Consider the following 19,390-nt stretch of genomic DNA (forward strand, 5'->3'; position numbering starts at 1 on the left):
TAATACTAGCCCTGTGATTCCAGATAAATCACTGTGTCCATTCAAGTTTCCCTGATTTTAAAATAGGATAGTATCTACTAGGTATAAAATAAATAAGATACAAGGATGTAATATACAGCAACAAGGAATATAGATAATATTTTATAACTTTATATGTAGTATAATCTATAAAAATATCAAATCACTTTGTTGTTCATCTGAAATTAATGTAATATTGTAAGTCAACTATACTTCAAATAAGATTTTTTTAATAAATAAAATAAAATAGGGATAATACCCATGGCTTTGACTATTTTCATATTATTAATCTTATATATGAAAGCACTTACTAGAATATGAAGGTGTTATTAGCAAGGAGATTAGACTACTGACAGGGGCTGTACATTGACAGACTGCACAAAACTGGATAGGAAAGTGAGGCTAGATACAACAAATGGCTTTGGATGATAAACCAAAACTGAGATTAAATCTGGTAGGAAATCACTACATGCTCTCAATGACATTTTTGTTTTTGTTTTTAATAACAGCTTTATTGAGATATAATTCACTTACCATTAAAACTCACTCTTTTAAAGTGTACCGTTCAGTGACTTTTCGTATAATCATAGAATTGTGCAACCATCAACACCATATAACCGTGGAACATTTTCTCTCAATGACATTTTAGCTACATGATATGTGCAGGTAAGGAGGTGAAGACAGGTACACTAGCAACACCCTACATAGCTTTCTATGGAATACAATTCTGGTGAGTATATATCTAGGAAGGAAACTTCTGGTTTACAGAGTATGAATATGTTAAACCTCAGCAGAAAAGGCCAGTTTTCCAAATGGTTGTAGCAACTGACATGCCCACCATATATGAGAACTCTGATCGTTTCACAACCTTGCCTTCATTTGGTATTGTGAGTCTTTTTAATTTTAGCCATTCTGGTAGGAATGTAGTGGCATTTCATTGTGGTTTTAATGAAAACTTCTTGATTACTAATAAGGTTGTCCTTTATTGGGTATGAGTTACAATTGCTTTCTTCCATTCTGTGGCTTGTCTTTTAACTTTCTGAAAGGTGTCTTTTGATGAACAGAGTGCTTAACTTCAATGTAGCTCAATATGTCAGTAGTTTCCTCCCCCACATTAAATGCTTTTTGACCTGAATTCTACCTTATCTGTTATCAAGTTTGCAACTCCTACTTTCATTTTATTTGCATTTACCTGGTATAATTTTGTCTATTTTAACCTTTCATATTTTTCATTTTATAGTTGTAAATAGCACATACACATGTAAGGTCTTAACTGCTCATTGCTAGATTTTAAAATATATATATTTTTTAGTATTCTGGAAACTCTGTAACTTTAATAATTACTTTTAGATAATATCTTTAATTTCCTCTTTAGATTATATTTAAGATAACATCCTTGCTATGAACAGTCACGAAACTATTAGCATTTTCTTCCCCCTTTTCTTACTCTTCTCCAGCATCTTGATAAAGCGTTATCTTGGTATTTCAGCTAATAACTATGAGCAATCATCAAGCTTATACTACTTTCAAGATACTCTTTTCTCCCATTTTCGGTAGTTGCGCTATATTTATAATGCAGAGCATACAATATGTAATGTTTAAACATTTTCTCATCCTTAACACTGATAGTCTTAGTTCCACTATTAAATAAATTCTATACTGACCACTTGACCTTTTACCAGAGCTGCTCCTATGAATTCAACTCATTCTCTAGCCTTGTAGATTTCTCAGAAAGCTCTCATAACAGTATTCTCTGATTTCTGGCATGTTCATAACTATTTATTTGTGGTCTTTATATCTGAAGTCAGTTTGGCTGCATATAAAATCTTTGGCTCATATTTTCTTTCCTTGAGTATTTTAAATATGTTGCTCCTTTGGCTTCTGGTATGAAACGCTTCTATTTAAATGTCCAAAATCCTAATCTTTTCTTTCTCTTATAAGTGACTTGATCTTGTGTCTGCTTTATTTTTAGTCCCATATTTTACTAAAATGTAGCATGGTGTTAATCATTCTAGGTCCATGTGTACTCTTCTCAACATGCAGATTCAATGCTCTGTTATAGTTTTAAAGAGTGAATTGGTTGGTAATTTGTTTTTTATTGAGGCAAAATTCATATCACAGTAAATTAACCATTTCAAGTGAACAATTCAGTGGCATTTATTATAATTACAATGTTGTGCAGTCACCATCTGTATCTAGTTCCAAAACATTTTCATCACGCCCAAAGAAAGCCTCGTACCTGTTAAGCAGTCACTCCCCACTCTCTCTGTCCCCAGCTTCTGGAAACCACCAATCCACATTTTGTCTCTATGGATTTAACTATTCCAGATATTTCATATAAATGGAAGCATTCAATATGTGACCTTTTGTGTCTGCCTTCTTTCACTCGGCATGTTTTCAAGGTTTATCCATATTATAGCATGTATCAGTACTTCTTCACTCCTTTTTAGAGCTGAATAATATATTTAACTATAAAAATTCAGATATAATATATTCAGCTATATAGTCCACTGTATGTACATACCACAACTTGTTTATCCATTCGTCAGTTGATGAACATTGGGCTATTTCCATCTTTTGCCAATTATGTTCAGTGCTGCTATGAACATATGTGTACATATATTTGTTTGTGTACATGTGTTCAATTCTTTTGGGTATATACCTAGGAGTGGAATTGCTGAGTCATAATTCTATGTTTAACTTTTTAAGGAACCATCAAACTGTCTTCCACAGTGGCTGAACCATTTTACATTCCTACCAGCAATAAATGAGAGTTTGTTGATAGAAGTTTTAAATATTGGTTTTGTTTCATGCTTCTTCAGGGACTCCAATTATACTAATATTAATTATTCTTTCCCTATCTTTTATATTTGCAATTTCCTCTCAAATCCTTTCTGTTTTCCCCTTGTATATCCTCTTCCTCTTGCTGTACTTACTGCACTACCTATTTTTTACACTTCTTCCAAATTAGGATCCATTCTGAAATGATTTTTTTTCCTATTTTTTCCCAAAGTTCTGCAAGTATTCTTTTTATTTTTATTACTTTATTTCTGAGTTTTCCTATCTCTGAATTATTCTGTTTTATTCATAGGTGAATAACATTGTTAATTTCCTTTATTTTCTAATATAGTTTACAGTTTCCAACTGCTTTGCAGCCTTATTTTTCTGATATGCCTTCGTTGTCTGTTGTCACATTATTCTATTAATTTTTACCTTTTCTGATTACAGTACATTTATATGGGGTTTAAATAAAATCCTTTTCTGTTACTCATGTTTAAATGAAATGGGTTTTCATGTAGTACATGTTAGGTAGGAGGAGACTTCCATGGAGGGGTTTGAGGTGAGCAGAGGGAGCTTTCCTAGCTTCAGGCTAGCGGGCTCCCACCCCTGGCCTTAAACTGAACTATTTAAAACAACGGCCTGTCTGTAGCCAGAACTACTGTTTTGCAATCAACCTCCTATGTATGTATTCCTCCCCTATCTTGAATACAAACTCTCCTCACTTCAAACTTCATGTTTCTGCCCTGCTGAATTTGGATTCTATTTCCAGCAGTGTTTCTTCAGAATTGGACTGTCTTTCTCAAAAGCAGTTTTGTCAGAAATCTCTGAGATTCTGAAAGCCCACCCCAAGTACTTTCTAATCTTCCCGCTGCTGCTTAATGTGTCCCCATGGTTGTTTTGCATTCCCCTGCAACCTGGTGGCAGTTTTGCCAGTTGTTCTTAGATCGTTTGCTCAAGTTTCCCATCCAAAGTGATGTCTTCTCCTTTGGGGCTCTGTTAGTGATTTCTGTGCCTGGGTCCCCTTGCTATTATTTATTTCTTTTGCCCCACAGGTGCTCATCCACATGCACTCTGTGTTGGTCCTGCTACCCTGACCAACCCATGTTCTGGGGTTTGTGAGGATATGCCCTCCTCATTTAGTTTTGCTGAAGAGGCTATCACTGGGTTTTGTGGGGTGTTTTTGTTATGCTAGTTTTTCTGTTTTTACAAAAGATTTTTTAAAATTTAAAACTATCAATCCACTGTGATCCTTCTCAGACCAGAAATCCTCAGCTCATGTTTTCATTGCAATAGAAAAGCTGTGATATTCTAGTATAGCGCTGCCTAAAAGAAATTAAATATGAACCACATATGTAACTAAAAATTTTCTAGTAGTCACATTTTATTTATTTATTATTTTATTTTGCTTTATTTTTCTGGCTGTGCCGCGCAGCATGCAGGATCTTAGTTTCCCCACCAGGGACTGAACCCATGCCCCCTGCAATGGAAGCATGGAGACTTAACCACTGGACCTCCAGGGAAGTCCCCTAGCAGCCACATTTTAAAAAGTAAAATTAGGGACCTCCCTAGTGGTCCAGTGGTTAAGACTCCACGCTCCCAATGCAGGGGACCTGGGTTCGATCCCTGGTCAGGGAACTAAGTCCTGCATGCCACAACTGAAGATCCCGCGTGCTGCAACTAAGACTTGGCACAGCCAAATAAATAAATAATTATTTTAAAGTGAAATTAAACAGGTAAAATCAAGTTTTATAATATATTCTACTTAACCCAACACATCTAAAATATCATATAATATTATATTCAAGCATATAATAATATAAAACAATGATTAAAATATTACATTCTTTTTTTGATACTCAGTCTTCAAACCCATTACGTATATTACACATACAGCACATCTCAATTTGGACCAGCCATATTTCAAACACACAATAGCCACATCAGGCTAGTAGCTGATGTATTGGGCTGGCCCTTTTATTATGAATCTGAAACAGTAACAAATTCCATTAAGATTTAAATGCTAAAATAAATAATAATACTAGTACTTGACTCTATTTTTTAAATATAGTAAACATATGCAAGAGATTAAATAAAGTAGAACTTCACTTCTATTGCCTTCCAGAAAAGAATGTTAGTTTAACAGTTTTTACACCTTTCACAAATACTCCTAACCAAAAACCTTAGAAAAGAAAAACAAAAAAACAAAAAACTTACGTGTATGATAAAAATGTATTATAGACATGCATCAATTTAACAAATTGCCCACCAAAAAAAAAAATTATAAAAATTTAAAATCACCTATTACTAGAATGTTCAGTATTCCCTGAAGACTGTACCTTTAAAGTACAAATGAGCCTGGTCTAGACAGTCCTTCTTAGTCAAAAAAATACCTATTGAGTTTTATAATCTTTGAAATAAAATAATCACAAAAGGAAAATAGATATTTGAATAATATGCACTTTTTGAGCAATATGAAGCTTATGCTAAAGTAAACCTACCCAGAAATAGTTTAAAATAGGCCATTTAATCTATAACAACCCTTATCTTTTTTTTCATTACTTTGACTTTCATTCTGTATCTGTCTTACTGTTTCTTTGCAGTGTTGTCTAATATATTCCTCTATTCCTTATATTTCCTATAAACTACAAGTAGATCTAAAGGTTTAGATTTACAGTCAGCCCTCCATATCTATGCAATCTGCATCCACAGATTCAACCAACTGTGGATCAAAAATATTCAGAAGAGAAAACTCCAGAAAGTTCCAAAAGGCAAAACTTAATTTGCCTCATGCTGGCAACTATTTACATAGCGTTTACATTGTATTAGGTATTATAAGTTATCTAGAGATGATTTAAAATATACGGGAAGATGTGTTTTGCTTATATGCAAACACTACACCATTTTATAAAGGGGACTTTAGCTTCCATGGATTTTGGCATCTGCAGGGGTATGGGCGGGGAGGCCTAGAACCAATCCCCTGCAAATACTGAGGAACTATGGTACTTAAATGTTTGTGGCAAGAAGTACACTGTGTGTTTCAAGAGGTATATATTGTCTGGTTGTCCCACTATGATTTATGTTTCAAACCAAAAATCTCATGATTTATTAATAACTGAGTAAAACTGGCATTAAGATGCTAAAGAGGCACAAGTGGTATTCATTAATTAATGTGGCAGACTAATATTCAAATCAGAAGTGACTGTACTCTAAAAAGGCAAGGAAAAACAGGGTAGTATGGAGGTTTTTTGAAAGTGGCCTACTAGAAACATGGACTCTTCATTAAGTGAAATAATTTCTCAAGAGGTCGCTCAAATTTTTAAAAATTAAGTAAAAATTCTTTACAAAGCAAGGATGCAGGTATCAAAATTCAAAGCCCAATTTAATTATTTTGGAACAAAACAAGTGTTTCAAGTTTACTCTATACTTCATAATATTTAAATAACTCTTTTCTTGTCTATGATATCAGCATTTTAGCTGCTAAGAAAAGTTAGTTAATGGTAAATTTTATGTGAAGATTAGAAATTTCCATATTTTATTCAATGGCTAACCTCCTAATATCACAGAACTTTATAATCAAAGAGATCTTAGAGAACATAAAAACTATGATTATGACGATTACTATTACTATTATTACTATTTAGATAATAAAACCAAGGCCCATCAAAGCTGCTTTTATTTCTAGGGCTACCCAAATGGTCAGTAGCAAAACAGCACTTTGAACTCAATTCTTACTCTCAGGGCAAGGTAGTAAAAGTATTATCAAGCAGTTAGCCATAAGGAAAAATGTGTTTCTACAGCTACGATACCTATGTTTGACTTACTAACAATATTCACAGCTACCATAAAGCAAGCATTTACCTACCAATATGGCAAGCAATCACGTACCATGCGCCATCTGTTAATTCTTACCATGATACTCTTTTTTTTAATAGCTAAGGAAACTGGAAATCAGAGTTTAAGCAATTTGCCCAAGATCACACAGCTAGTAAATAACAGACTAAAAACTAGCTTGACCATAAAAAAAGGCTGACCATCTTTCACCTCACTGTCTTACCTTGGCAACACTATAACTAGCAAAGAGTGAAAATTAATAAACAGTTGATTTCAACCTTCAACTCTTAAATTTTCAAGTGATTCCAAAAAAATCTTTTAAAAAGCAAAATCAAAACCAGTTAATCAACCAGTTAACCCAATCTCTTCACTTTCCTATATTTGATCTTGGATTCATTTACAGAAAAAATAAAATAAAATAAAATAAAACAAAGCTGACCATCAGGATATTCTTTCCCTAGAACTCATCAAGGACAAAATGACCTCACTCTAGGAGAATCTCTGAGCCTTAAGACCATGGCCTTCATTTAAAGGCCATTAAACAACCAATGGTGAGATTTTCTAAGGTAGTGATTCTCAAAATGTGGTCCCTGGGGACCTCCCTGGTGGTCCAGTGGGTAAGACTCTGTGCTCCCAATGCAGGGGGCCCCGGTTCGATCCCTGGTCAGGGAACTAGATCCCGCGTGCATGCTGCAACTAAGAGTCCGTATGCCACAACTAAGAGTCCACATGCTGCAACTAAGAAGTCTACACGCCAAAACTAAGAAGTCTGTATGCCGCAACTAAGAGTCTGCATGCCTCAACTAAGACCTGGCACAGCCTAAGTAAAGTAAATAAATATTTTTTTAAAAACTTAGTTAAAAAAAAAATGTGGTCCCTGGATCTCCAATATCAGCTGGAATGGAGTGGGGAGATATATGAAACTTCAGGGCACATTCTGCAACATAGGAATGAAGTATCCCCAGGAATGAAAAAGACAGAGAGGCAGTGTATTTAAACAAATTTTGAGAATTATCATTACCATTTATTTGTAAATGCAGTCATTACTATTCTATTTCTTCTCTCAAACTCTTTTCCATCAGGATAATTCCTTTCTAATATAATTCTTAACTTCTGGATTCCACTCTGTGGCACCAAAATCTAAGTAATTTTTTATTCAGAGTTTCCTATTATTCTACTCTGTCTAGACCTTAATCCTCCATCCATATAATCGTGTAAAAATACACAACAGGACTTCCCTGGTGGTGCAGTGGTTAAGGGTCCACCTGCCAATGCAGGGGACACGGGTTCGAACCCTGGTTTGGGAAGATCCCACATGCCACAGAGCAGCTAAGCCCGTGTGCCACAATTACTGAGCCCGCATGCCACAACTACTGAAGCCCACACGCCTAGAGCCCATGCTCTGAAACAAGAGAGGCCACGGCAATGAGAAGCATGCGCGCCGCAACGAAGAATAGCCCCCGCTCGCTGCAACTAGAGAAAGCCCGCGCATAGCAACAAAGACCCAACACAGCCAAAAATAAATAAATAAAATATAAATAAATTTATAAAAAAAACTACACAACAGCTGCACTTTCTCTTTCTAAACGAAGGCTAGTTTTTATTTAACTGTCTTATAGATAAAAATGCCAACTACTTTACCTTAAGCACCCCTCAAAAACCTCTTGTTCTGGGGAGGATTAAACTAAGACAAGACATTAGCAAACATCAAACAGCAGGGAACTTTGATCTAGCTCACTCATTGGTTTTGGCATTTCATATAGCTCTTTTGATAACATTTTAGAAGATGTAAGAACCTAAATTAAAAATCTGGTAAAACATCTTTATTTTGCACATGAAGAATTGAGGCCCAAAGAGATTAGGTGAGTTGTCCTAAATTACAAACTGCATGGGATTAAAACTCAGACCTCCTGACATCCTTTATAATTCTGGCAGTAATAGGAAAAATGGAAAGGAAGGTGTCCATGAGTTCCGAATGAGATCACATTCCCAAATCTCAGAACTAGACAGGGCTCTAAGCAAGAGACTACTCTGAACATCATCCACCTAGCCAGCCCCACCCTTCACACACCCAAATGCATGCACACACACACACACACACACTGGAACTCATGTGCACACACAGACACACGTGTAGGCATGCACAGGCATGCACACAAAAGCACACATACTCCAAGTTGTATTCTCTGTAAGAATTACAAAGAAAATAGCTGACTTCAAATAGCAGTTTAACTGTTATGAACCATAGCATTGAAAGCTGCTGATAAAGATGTAAATATTATCTCACGTTTACCTACAAATTGCTTCCACACCTTTTGTTTTAAAATAGTGTACAGGGCTTCCCTGGTGGTGCAGTGGTTGAGAATCTGCCTGCTAATGCAGGGGACATGGGTTCGAGCCCTGGTCTGGGAGGATCCCACACGCCGCAGAGCAACTAGGCCCGTGAGCCACAACTACTGAGCCTGTGTGTCTGGAGACTGTGCTCCGCAACAAGAGAGCCCACGATAGTGAGAGGCCCGCACACTGCGATGAAGAGTGGCCCCCACTTGCCGCAACTAGAGAAAGCCCTCGCACAGAAATGAAGACGCAACATAGCAAAAATAAATAAACTCCTATCGCCAACATCTTCTAAAAATAAATAAAATAGTGTACAAAAGGTAATCACATCATTAAAAAGAAACAATTATGCTTTTAAATGTCTGTATGTTTTTAATATTTGCAAATGCAGTTTAGGATGAAAAGTACAGACTGGAACTTAATCGCTAGCAATTATACCATTTAATGCCAATATCTAAAATTTATCATCTACACCCACCTACTTACCAAAAGGCTTTAAAGCTCGTAAGAGCAATAAAACAAATGTAAAAAATAAAAATCATAAAGAGATGGCAAGATATGACTGTAAAAAAAAAAAGACATCTTATTACTGTTGAGTATTAAATACTGAGTCTCCTATTAATAGGAGAACCTTTACAGATTATAGAATTCTCCTTGACTCATTTAAAGAAGCAACGCCATTTTATCTGGTGAGACTGTCTTTTTTTTCTTCGATCGAAACTTTTAAAAGAATCTATTATAGAGATTCTTATATAAAAGATCCTAAGCTATTTATTTATACCTGACAGACAGCAGAACCATTCTTCAAGGTGATAATGTAACTAATGAAAGCATTTTGATCCATTCTCTTTCTTTTCTTCTACTTCTTCAAAATAGCTGAACAAAGTCTTAGAGCTCATTTAATTTAAGCAACTCCTTTATAAAGAATCTTCCTCAGGCTTCCCTGGTGGCAATGGTTGAGGGTCCGCCTGCCGATGCAGGGGACACGAGTTCGTGCCCCGGTCCGGGAAGATCCCACATGCCGCGGAGCGGCTGGGCCCGTGAGCCATGGCCGCTGAGCCTGCGCGTCCAGAGCCTGTGCTCCGCAACCGGAGAGGCCACAACAGTGAGAGGCCCGCGTACCGCAAAAAAAAAAAAAGAATCTTCCTCTATTTTATCTTTTCTTCCTGTGCTCAGGATGGTTAGTGCTGCCCTACTATCGAAGATCACAAAAAGCCAATGAGCCTGTTCTAAAGCAAAGACTGTGACCAAACAGAAAATATATTCAAAGGTCAAAGATAAAAATCTCTGTCATCCCTCAAGATAAGAAATAATATTCTTTTTTATTACATGTCAGCTCTTGAAGCAGTCTGTTCATTTGGCTTATGAAAGTTCTGTGAGAAAACTCCACCTATTTGCTCCAATTTCCAATCCGAGCATAGAGACCGCAAACTTCATCTGTCATTATTTCTCCCCGAAGTGTTCTACAGTTCAAGACAAGCAAACATATTTTTAGTTTTAGTCTCCCACAACATCACACATTCATTCAACATGTATTTATTAAGCACCAATATATGCCAAGCAGTGGGCTGGTTTCTAGGGATACACTGGTAGACAAAACAAATGTGGAGCCTGCCCTGCAGAGCTTCAGTGGCCTTGTGCAGGAGGTAGCTCATAAAGAAAATGAATGGCATATATAATAATAGTATTAACCATGTGCCAGGCACTGTTTTGAACATATTCATGTTTTAATTGTCCTAATCCTCAAAGATACTTTTTGTATTGAGAAGGAAAGTGAAGCACAGAGGTTAGGTAACTTGCCCAAGGTCACAGCAAAGCCAGTAGTAATATACATAACTACAAACCATAATAAGTTATAGGAAAGAAGCAAAGAGAATCAGAATTAGTGGGGTGGGAGTGTATGGCTATCCTTCTGGGAAGTGTTTCGGTTTATCAGAGCAGCAGTTCTCACAGGTCTATGTGACTATTTCAGGGCATCCACAAGGTCAAAACTATTTTCATAATAAAAAAATATGAATTGCCTTTTTCATTGTGTTGACATTGTACTGAAGGTACAAAAGCAATTATGAATAGAATGCTTACAACACAAGTCAATGCAGTGGCACCAAACTACCAGTAGTCACTGTACTCTTCACTCTCATGCACTCGCAGTCAAAACAAAGACAAAAAACAAGGACTTCCCTGGTGGCACTGTGGTTAAGAATCTGCCTGCCAATGCAGGGGTCATGTGTTTGAGCCCTGGTCCGGGAAGATCCCACATGCCGTGGAGCAACTAAGCCCTTGCACCACAGCTACTGAGCCTGCACTCTAGAGCCCATGCGCCACAACTACTGAGCCCACGTGCTGCAACGACTGAAGCACGCACCTAGGGCCCGTGCTCCACAGGAAAGGGAAGCCACCTCAATGAGAAGCCCGCCCACCACAACGAAGAGTAGCCCCCGCTCACCGCAACTAGAGAAAGCCCAAGCGCAGCACTGAAGACCCAACACAGCCAAAAATAAATAAATAAATTTATAAAAAACAAATAAACAAAAACAAAACCCAAAAATTCACTTAAGAATGTCCTTGATAAAGCAGTAAAATTATTAATTTCTAAAAATCTCAACCCTGAGTAAGTCTTTTTAATATTCTGTGTGATGAAATGGGAAGCATACATAAAGCATACCTGCTGCATATCAAACTATGTTGTCTCAAGGAAAAGCACTTATGCAACTGCTTGAGATGCAAAACTGAACTTTTTTTCTTGGAACACCATATTTATTTGAAAGAAGAACAAACTGTGGTTATTAAGATTAGTATAGGGCTTCCCTGGTGGCACAGTGGTTGAGAGTCCGCCTGCCGATGCAGCGGACATGGGTTCGTGCCCCGGTCCGGGAAGATCCCACATGCCACGGAGCGGCTGGGCCCGTGAGCCATGGCCGCTGAGCCTGCGCGTCCGGAGCCTGTGCTCCACAACGGGAGAGGCCACAGCAGTGAGAGGCCCGCATATCGCAAAAAAAAAAAAAAAAAGATTAATATATTTGGCAGACATGTTCTTGAGAATAAAGTGAATCTGTTATTTCAAGGAAAACAACTGACAGCATTTGTTGGCAATGATAAGAACTTATACTTTCAAAGTGAAAATTAGAATTTTGGAAAATTGGAATCCATCACCATAAGCTTGACAGCTTCTTAATACTTACAGATTTTTCTCATGAGACTGCAGATATTAACAAATGTGATTTTTTGATATTGTATAATGAGACGTGTCCACATTTGGAAGATCTGGATAACTCAGCAAACCAATATTTTCAAAATGACCAATGCACAATGTTAAAATCATGCCTTGGTAAAAGATCCATTCAAAGGCTACAAAGATAGACCAATGTATTTTAATGTAACGGTGTATGAAAAGTTTATTGATAGGGTTTCAGACTCCACATTGTAACTAACCTTTAAGAAACTACCTTTTACTATCAAAGAAGAATATCCACAATTATCTGAAATGGCTACTAAAATACTCCTCCGTGATCGAGCTACTTCTCTGTGAGGTCAAATTTTCTTCCTATAACCAAAACCACAAACCATAACTGTTTGAAAGCAGATGTGAGAGTCCAGCTATCTTCTATTAAACCAGATATATATTTTTAATTTTAATATAAAATAATACTACTCATAATTTTTTGGAAAATGTAGTTTTTTTTTATTAATAATGATATTAACATGTAATGGGTTTATTGGGTTTATTTATGGGTTTATTTATGGGTTTATTGTTGCTTTTTTTTTTTTTTTTTGCAGTACGCGGGCCTCTCACTGTTGTGGCCTCTCCCATTGTGGAGCACAGGCTCCGGACACGCAGGCTCAGCGGCCATGGCTCACGGGCCCAGCCGCTCCGCGGCACGTGGGATCTTCCTGGACCGGGGCACGAACCCATGTCCCCTGCATCGGCAGGCGGATCCTCAACCACTGCGCCACCAGGGAAGCCCTACTGTTGCTATTTTTAACTGATGTAATATTTACAGTTTTCTCAGTTGTAATTTCTAACACAGTAAATACCAGTTGATATAACCCATATTAAGGAAAAAAAAAAGCTCTTTGGGGACCTTATAATTTGTAGAATGTAAAGGGGTCCTAAAACCAAAAAGTTTAAGAATTATTGTCTTAGAGTTTCTGAAAGGAGACCCATGTGGCCTGGGCCATACAGAATAAGAGGAAAGAATGATAAGATACGACATTGGAGGGCTATCCAGAGGTCAGATCACACAGAGCTTATCAGTGATAAGGAGGCTGAATTTATTCAAAGTACAATTGAGGAATTTAAAACAGAATGACATGATCAAATTTATGTTTTAAAAATGGCAGCTGGACTTCCCTGCTGGCGCAGTGGTTAAGAATCCTCCTGCCAATGCAGGGGACACAGGTTCGAGCCCTGGTCTGGGAAGATCCCACATGCTGCAGAGCAACTAAGCCCGTGTGCCACAACTACTGAGCCTGCGCTCTAGAGCCCATGAGCCACAACTACTGAGCCCACGTGCTGCAACTACTGAAGCCGTGCTCTGCAACGAGAAGCCACAGCAATGAGAAGCCCGCGTGCCGCAACAAAGAGTACCCCCACTCACAGCAACTAGAGAAAAGCCCATGTACAGCAAGACCCAACACAGCCAAAAAGAAAAGGCAGCTATGTGTAACATGGGAGACAATGTCACTGAACTAGAGTTGGGGGATTTGAAATGGAGACAAGTAGATAAGTCTATGATGTATTTTTAAAAGTTAAAGTACTTTAAACCTCAAAATGAAGTTCCAAACAAGATAAAATGTTTTCTGTTTTCATTTTAAAGAATTCAGCTGCTCTATAATTAAACTCGAGGTGGGATGAGGAGAATCAACCTACCAAATATACTAGAAATGTCAAAAGTACACTAAATCCATATTCAATATTCTAATGTAATGATGTTATTTTTAGTCAGTTTCAAATTTTTCTTAAAATGGAATACCATGAAATATTAACAAATCATATCTTTGTGATTGATTCAGTCTTTCACTAATATGGTGGGCCCTATGTTAGACACAATGGATAGTAGAGTCAACAAGACAGACCCCATCCCAGCTCTCATGAAACTTGTATTACAGAATGATTACTGATAAACTTTGAAGACTCATGGCAGAATGAGGCAACTAAAGTTGTTTCAAATAATTTATTCATTCAAATAAACATTTATTGAATATACACAGTGTGCCAGGATCTGGAGACAAAATGATGAATAAGACATGGATTCTGCCCTTGAGGATTTTACTGTCTAGTAGAAACAGATAAAAAATACATTCCCAATTATGATGTAAAGTGTTGTAAACACTAGTGTACAGGCATGTGTGATGTACCAATTCAAAAAGAAACAAAGGGAGTCAGAAAGGAGAAGTTTACCTGAATGCTGAATGGAGAAAAGCTAATACATGGAGTAGGGAAAGGGAAAGGTCTGAGATGTGAAAACCCCTAGCAAGTGAGATAAGAATGTTAAGTGGGTCAAAAAGGTTGGTGTTTAATGTGTGAGTTCCAAATTTCCAAAAATTGGCCCCTTTTTAAAAGGGGCCAAACACCAATTCTGTAATTCACATATAAATCAACTTGATATCATGGAGAAAAAAACTACCAACCAATTCTTAGAAACCAAAATGGGTTCACAAACGGATAATGCTACCACCAAGTCAGCTTTCACAAGCATTTGATAGTTCAGATTATTTCAGCTATGACAAAGTCTTGGCCTTCAAAGAGCTTACCTTCTAGAGGTAGAGAAATGTGGCAACCACAAGTTATAGTACAATGTATAATAACAAATCTTGTAACAGCCCAAGCAAGTTCAAGGTGTTAAGACAGCCTCTGCCTATAGAGAGCAGAGAGGAGTTGGGTGAGGAAAGCCTTCACAGAGATGGTGATGTAAGTGGTGTGTTGAAAGATGAGTGGGTGTTTGACACTGTAGACAAAGGGGACAGAGAAGGTATTATACACAAAAGCCTGTGCCAAAGTAGAGATACCATGAAAGAGCAGGCCTATTTAGAGAAATGCAAATAAACCAGTTTTATTTGAGGCAAAAGCAGCTAAGAGGGGGTGACAAGAGATGAGGACAGACAGACTGGACACTGATCAACATGCTGCAGAGTTTGAATCTTAGCCAGTAAGTAATAGGGAGGTATACAAAGAAGAGTGACGTAGTCAGACTTGCCTTTTGATATGAACCATTAATATGAATCACTTTAGAATGATTTTGGCAATGAGAGGATGATGTGGAGGGGGTAAGAAGCAATTAGGAAACTATGTTAGGAATATGCAAAAAAGGGATACGGACCTTAACCATGCACAACCTCCTAAACTCAACCCATTATCTTTCCTGCCAGACCCACTCCTTCTCCTGGATTCCTTACTTAAGTGAATGGTATAAGTCTCCTAGGGTTGTCATAACAAATTACCACAAACTTGGTGGCTTAAAAGAACAAAAATTTACTCTCTCACAGTTCAGGATGAAGGAGCCCCAAATCAAGGCACTGGCAGGGTTGGTGCCTTCTGGAGACCCTGAAAGAGAACTGTCCCATGCCTGTCTCCTAATACTGTGGTTGCCAGCAATCCTTGGCATTTCTTGGCTTGTAGACAAGTCACTCCAATCTCTTATTCCATCCTCACATAGCCTTCTTCTCTGTGTCCCTGTGTATCCTCGGAGGATAGTCTCACTGGATTTAGGACCCACTGTAATCTGCTATGACCTCATCTCCATCCTTATATTAATTACATTTCTAAAGACCCTATTTCCAAATAAGGTCACATTCTGAGGTTCTGTGTAGACACGAATTTGGGCGGGGGAGCACTATTCAAGTCACTGTAGGTATCAACCAATATATTTCCCAAACAGAAATGTGGCATCATCCTTAACCATTCCTCTTCCTTTGCATCTAGATAATTATCAAATACTATTTCTACTCCTTTAAAGATTATCTCCTTTTCTTCATCCCCAATACCATTTTCATTTCAATAACACTCTTGTCTATATAGCAAACTCCTTGCTACAGCACTGGTTGAACTCAATTATTACTCTCATTACTGTGCCTGTATTGCCAGAGAAAGTCATACAACAGGGCAGACTGGTTTTACCATGAATTTATGGTAACTCCAAATTAGTCCCCAGCATTGTCTGGCAGTCTCTATTTCTCTGGCCAACTTGCTCTCCCACTCTTCCATTACCATTTCAAATCTTTTTCACTCTCCTCGAGCTCTTACTTTCACCCACTTTCAGCAGTTGTCCCAGGCTCCTATTCTACAGAGAATAAAGAAGCCGTCACACAAAACACTCCCGCTTCTGTGCTTGTCATCTCTCCTTTCCCTTTAAGTATAATAGCTGTCCTTTCAATATAAAGCCATTCTCTCTACATGTATTTTGGATTTCATCTTCACTCAGAAATCTTACTAATTATCCTCTCCTTCTCTAGAATATTCAGATTTTCCCTCAACTAGATGCTTCTCATTGGCTTGTAAACATGTTTAAGTTTATTTTTCCATTAAAAAAAAAAAGAAAACAATACCTCCCTTGAACTCCCCCTCCCCCTCCCGGCTATCCAGCCACACTCAACTATTTCTGCTTGCTTTTTTTCTCTCCACCTCCTCCTTCCCCAGCCAGACATAAATGTGTTTTTGGAGAGCTTGGTTTCTCTAGTTCTGTAGTCTTGGGCCCCTTACTTAATCCCTATAAAATGGGAATAACAATACTAAACCTACCCCACAGGACTATTATGAGAATTGGGTGAATTGATATATATAAAAGACCTAGCACAGAGCCTGGCCCATAGTAACTGATCAACAGTTAGCAATATAGTATTGCTAGCAATATATAATATCCATCCATTTATCCAGCCAACTGACACCTTGGAGTCATCCTGAATTCCCTCATCCCTCTGTTCCACCTCATCCCTCTGTTCCAACCCATCCCTAGATTTTATTTTTACTTCTCAAATCTCTCTTGTTCTGAACACTTTCCTCCACCTCTGCTATCCTACTCCCATCATCTCACATGGATCAGAATTAAGGGCCCCCTAAATGGTTTTCTGCATTTATTCTTGTTATTTCCCCAAATTCTCTCCTTATCATAGCCAGAGTAAACTATTCTAATCTCCTATCTGAGGTTACCACTTAATTTAAAACATTTCCCATTGTTATGATAAAGCCCTCAAATCTACTACATGGTCTAGAAAATCATGTAGATATTGTCCCTACCTACCTGTTCAAACTTATTTTGCATATCACTTCTTTTGCCCTATGCTCTTATAACACATACCAACTCTCAGTTCTTCAAATGCATTAGCACTCGCCCATCACAGGTGCCTTCTACATCCTGTTCCCTCTACCAGAATGTTGAACGATACTCCTATTTCTCTTGGCCTAATTAATTCCTACTCATCCTTTATGTCTCAACTCAACAGTCACTTCCTCAAAGAAGCCTTTCTTGATGCCCCAGAATAGGTTCTCATTACTCTATGTACCTCAAAGTTGGAATTTCACATTTATATGATAATTATTTCAACAAATTCCAATAAAATCCAAGTTCCATAACAGTGATGATTATGTCCGTTTTTGCTTTCCATTGTATCCCAAGTGTCCAACACATAATTAGCACTCAATAAATATATATTGGAGCAATATTAAACTTCAAGTTCAATGCTGCAAAACAACCTCATCGCTTGTTTAAAAACAGAATAGCTTTCCTATACTAGTCTAGATTGCTACCCAGTTCATCCAAGTATGGAACATGGCACTAGAAACTAAATATGAATAGCCTTGGTATAAGTAAGTAAGTAGAAGGGCAAAGGGAAATCAATGTAGTAATTATTGAAAAAGAGCAAGGATGGGGAATTCCCCGGCTGTTCAGTGGTCAGGATTAGGAAGGAGCTCTTACTGCCAGGGGCCCAGGTTTGATCGATCCCTAGTCGGGGAACTAATATCCCACAAACCGAGTGGCCAAGAAAAAAAAAAAAAAGAAGAGCAAGGATGGACAGGTGAGAATGGGGGCAGATTATTGGGGGGGGGGAATACTATTTTTGAAACCCACCATTTTATGGCACTGAAACTGTTCAATGAGTGGTTAACAGCCAATGTTAAACAAATTGCAATAAAACTGATATACTTAAAAAAAAAATCAGAATAGCTTTAAAGCAGTAAAAGGGTAGTATATCATTAGTTCATTTTCAATGTGGCTCTAGATGGCTGTGAACAGTAAATCACTTTAAAAAAAAGATACTTATTCAGCAATTGCTGAGGGAAAGGAGGACATGACAGGAGATATATTGTTTTGCTGTTATTTTAAAGAAGGGGTGAACAGGCAGAAAACCGTACTTCAAGGCAGAGAGGTGAGTTTTTCTAAAGCACTGGTTCTCATCTTTTGTTCTACTCCAACACACCTACTACTGCTACTATTACTATTACTACTACTACTATCCCAATTAGTACCTGTGACTCCAGCACAGCTGTCACCAAGTGGCTCACCATAGCAGGGATTCTCAAGCAGGTGGGAAGTATAAAAGAGATGTGAGTAATTTGAAATGCACTACCTCAAAATATTCTGAATTCTCTGCCCTCCCCTTCCCCTTATAGATATCCCTCTCCCCAAATATAATTTATGGAAAAAAGCAGTCACATAGATGTCACTTATATTTAATTTTTTAATGTAACCTCTGACTTTTTTTGTAGCAAAATTGTTTTCCTAACTACTATATTAGTATTAAATTAACTACCTGAAGACAATGAGCAGAAGAAGGGCGATCTGGAAGGATACTCAAGACGAATTTAAATATATCATAAGTTACTCATACTGGAGGTACCCCTCTTGATTATAAAAATATTTTATTATGGCAATATGGTTTAAGGTATTAATCTCTAAAACCACCGAACTTTGGTGCACATCTGCTATATCAAATTGTAAGTGACCTCAAATATTATGTCTTAATGCCCATATCCTTAAAACAATAGAACTAATTCAATTCACTTACTAAGAAATAAAACAGGGCAAGAAAGTATGGAAATCTCTTCTAAAATTTCAAGATCTCAAAAGATTGCTAACAGTACACAGGCAACCTCTGAAATTCTGCAGATGATACAATGGCAGATCTACTTTGAAAAGCACTACTGACAATGAACCTCTCTCCTCAGCAATACACAACAGATTCCATGAAAACTGTAGAAACTGCTAAATATAGAAAGAATAACCCCACAGACAGAGAAGTCAACTGTAACTGAAAAAACACACCAACAATCCCCATTTCCTAAGATCTTTAAATCAAAGGCTTCAAGCATGTTGAAAAAACATGCTCACATTGTGATAGGCTAGCATTTCTTATTTTGAGAAATAATGCCACCTTCTAAGCCAGGACATGGAATCAGAATATGTAATTATAATTTCTGAAAAAGAAC

General features: G+C 37.5%; 1 protein-coding gene across 2 annotated transcripts in view; it reads right to left on the reverse strand.

Annotated features, from left to right (window-relative positions):
• Positions 1–19,390, reverse strand: part of GOPC (golgi associated PDZ and coiled-coil motif containing) — a 40,883-nt gene that overhangs the window by 19,401 nt on the left and 2,092 nt on the right. The window lies entirely within an intron of this gene.

The sequence above is a fragment of the Grampus griseus genome (assembly GCF_964374135.1).
Source record: "Grampus griseus genome assembly, chromosome: 13".
Classification (NCBI taxonomy): Eukaryota; Metazoa; Chordata; class Mammalia; order Artiodactyla; family Delphinidae; genus Grampus; species Grampus griseus.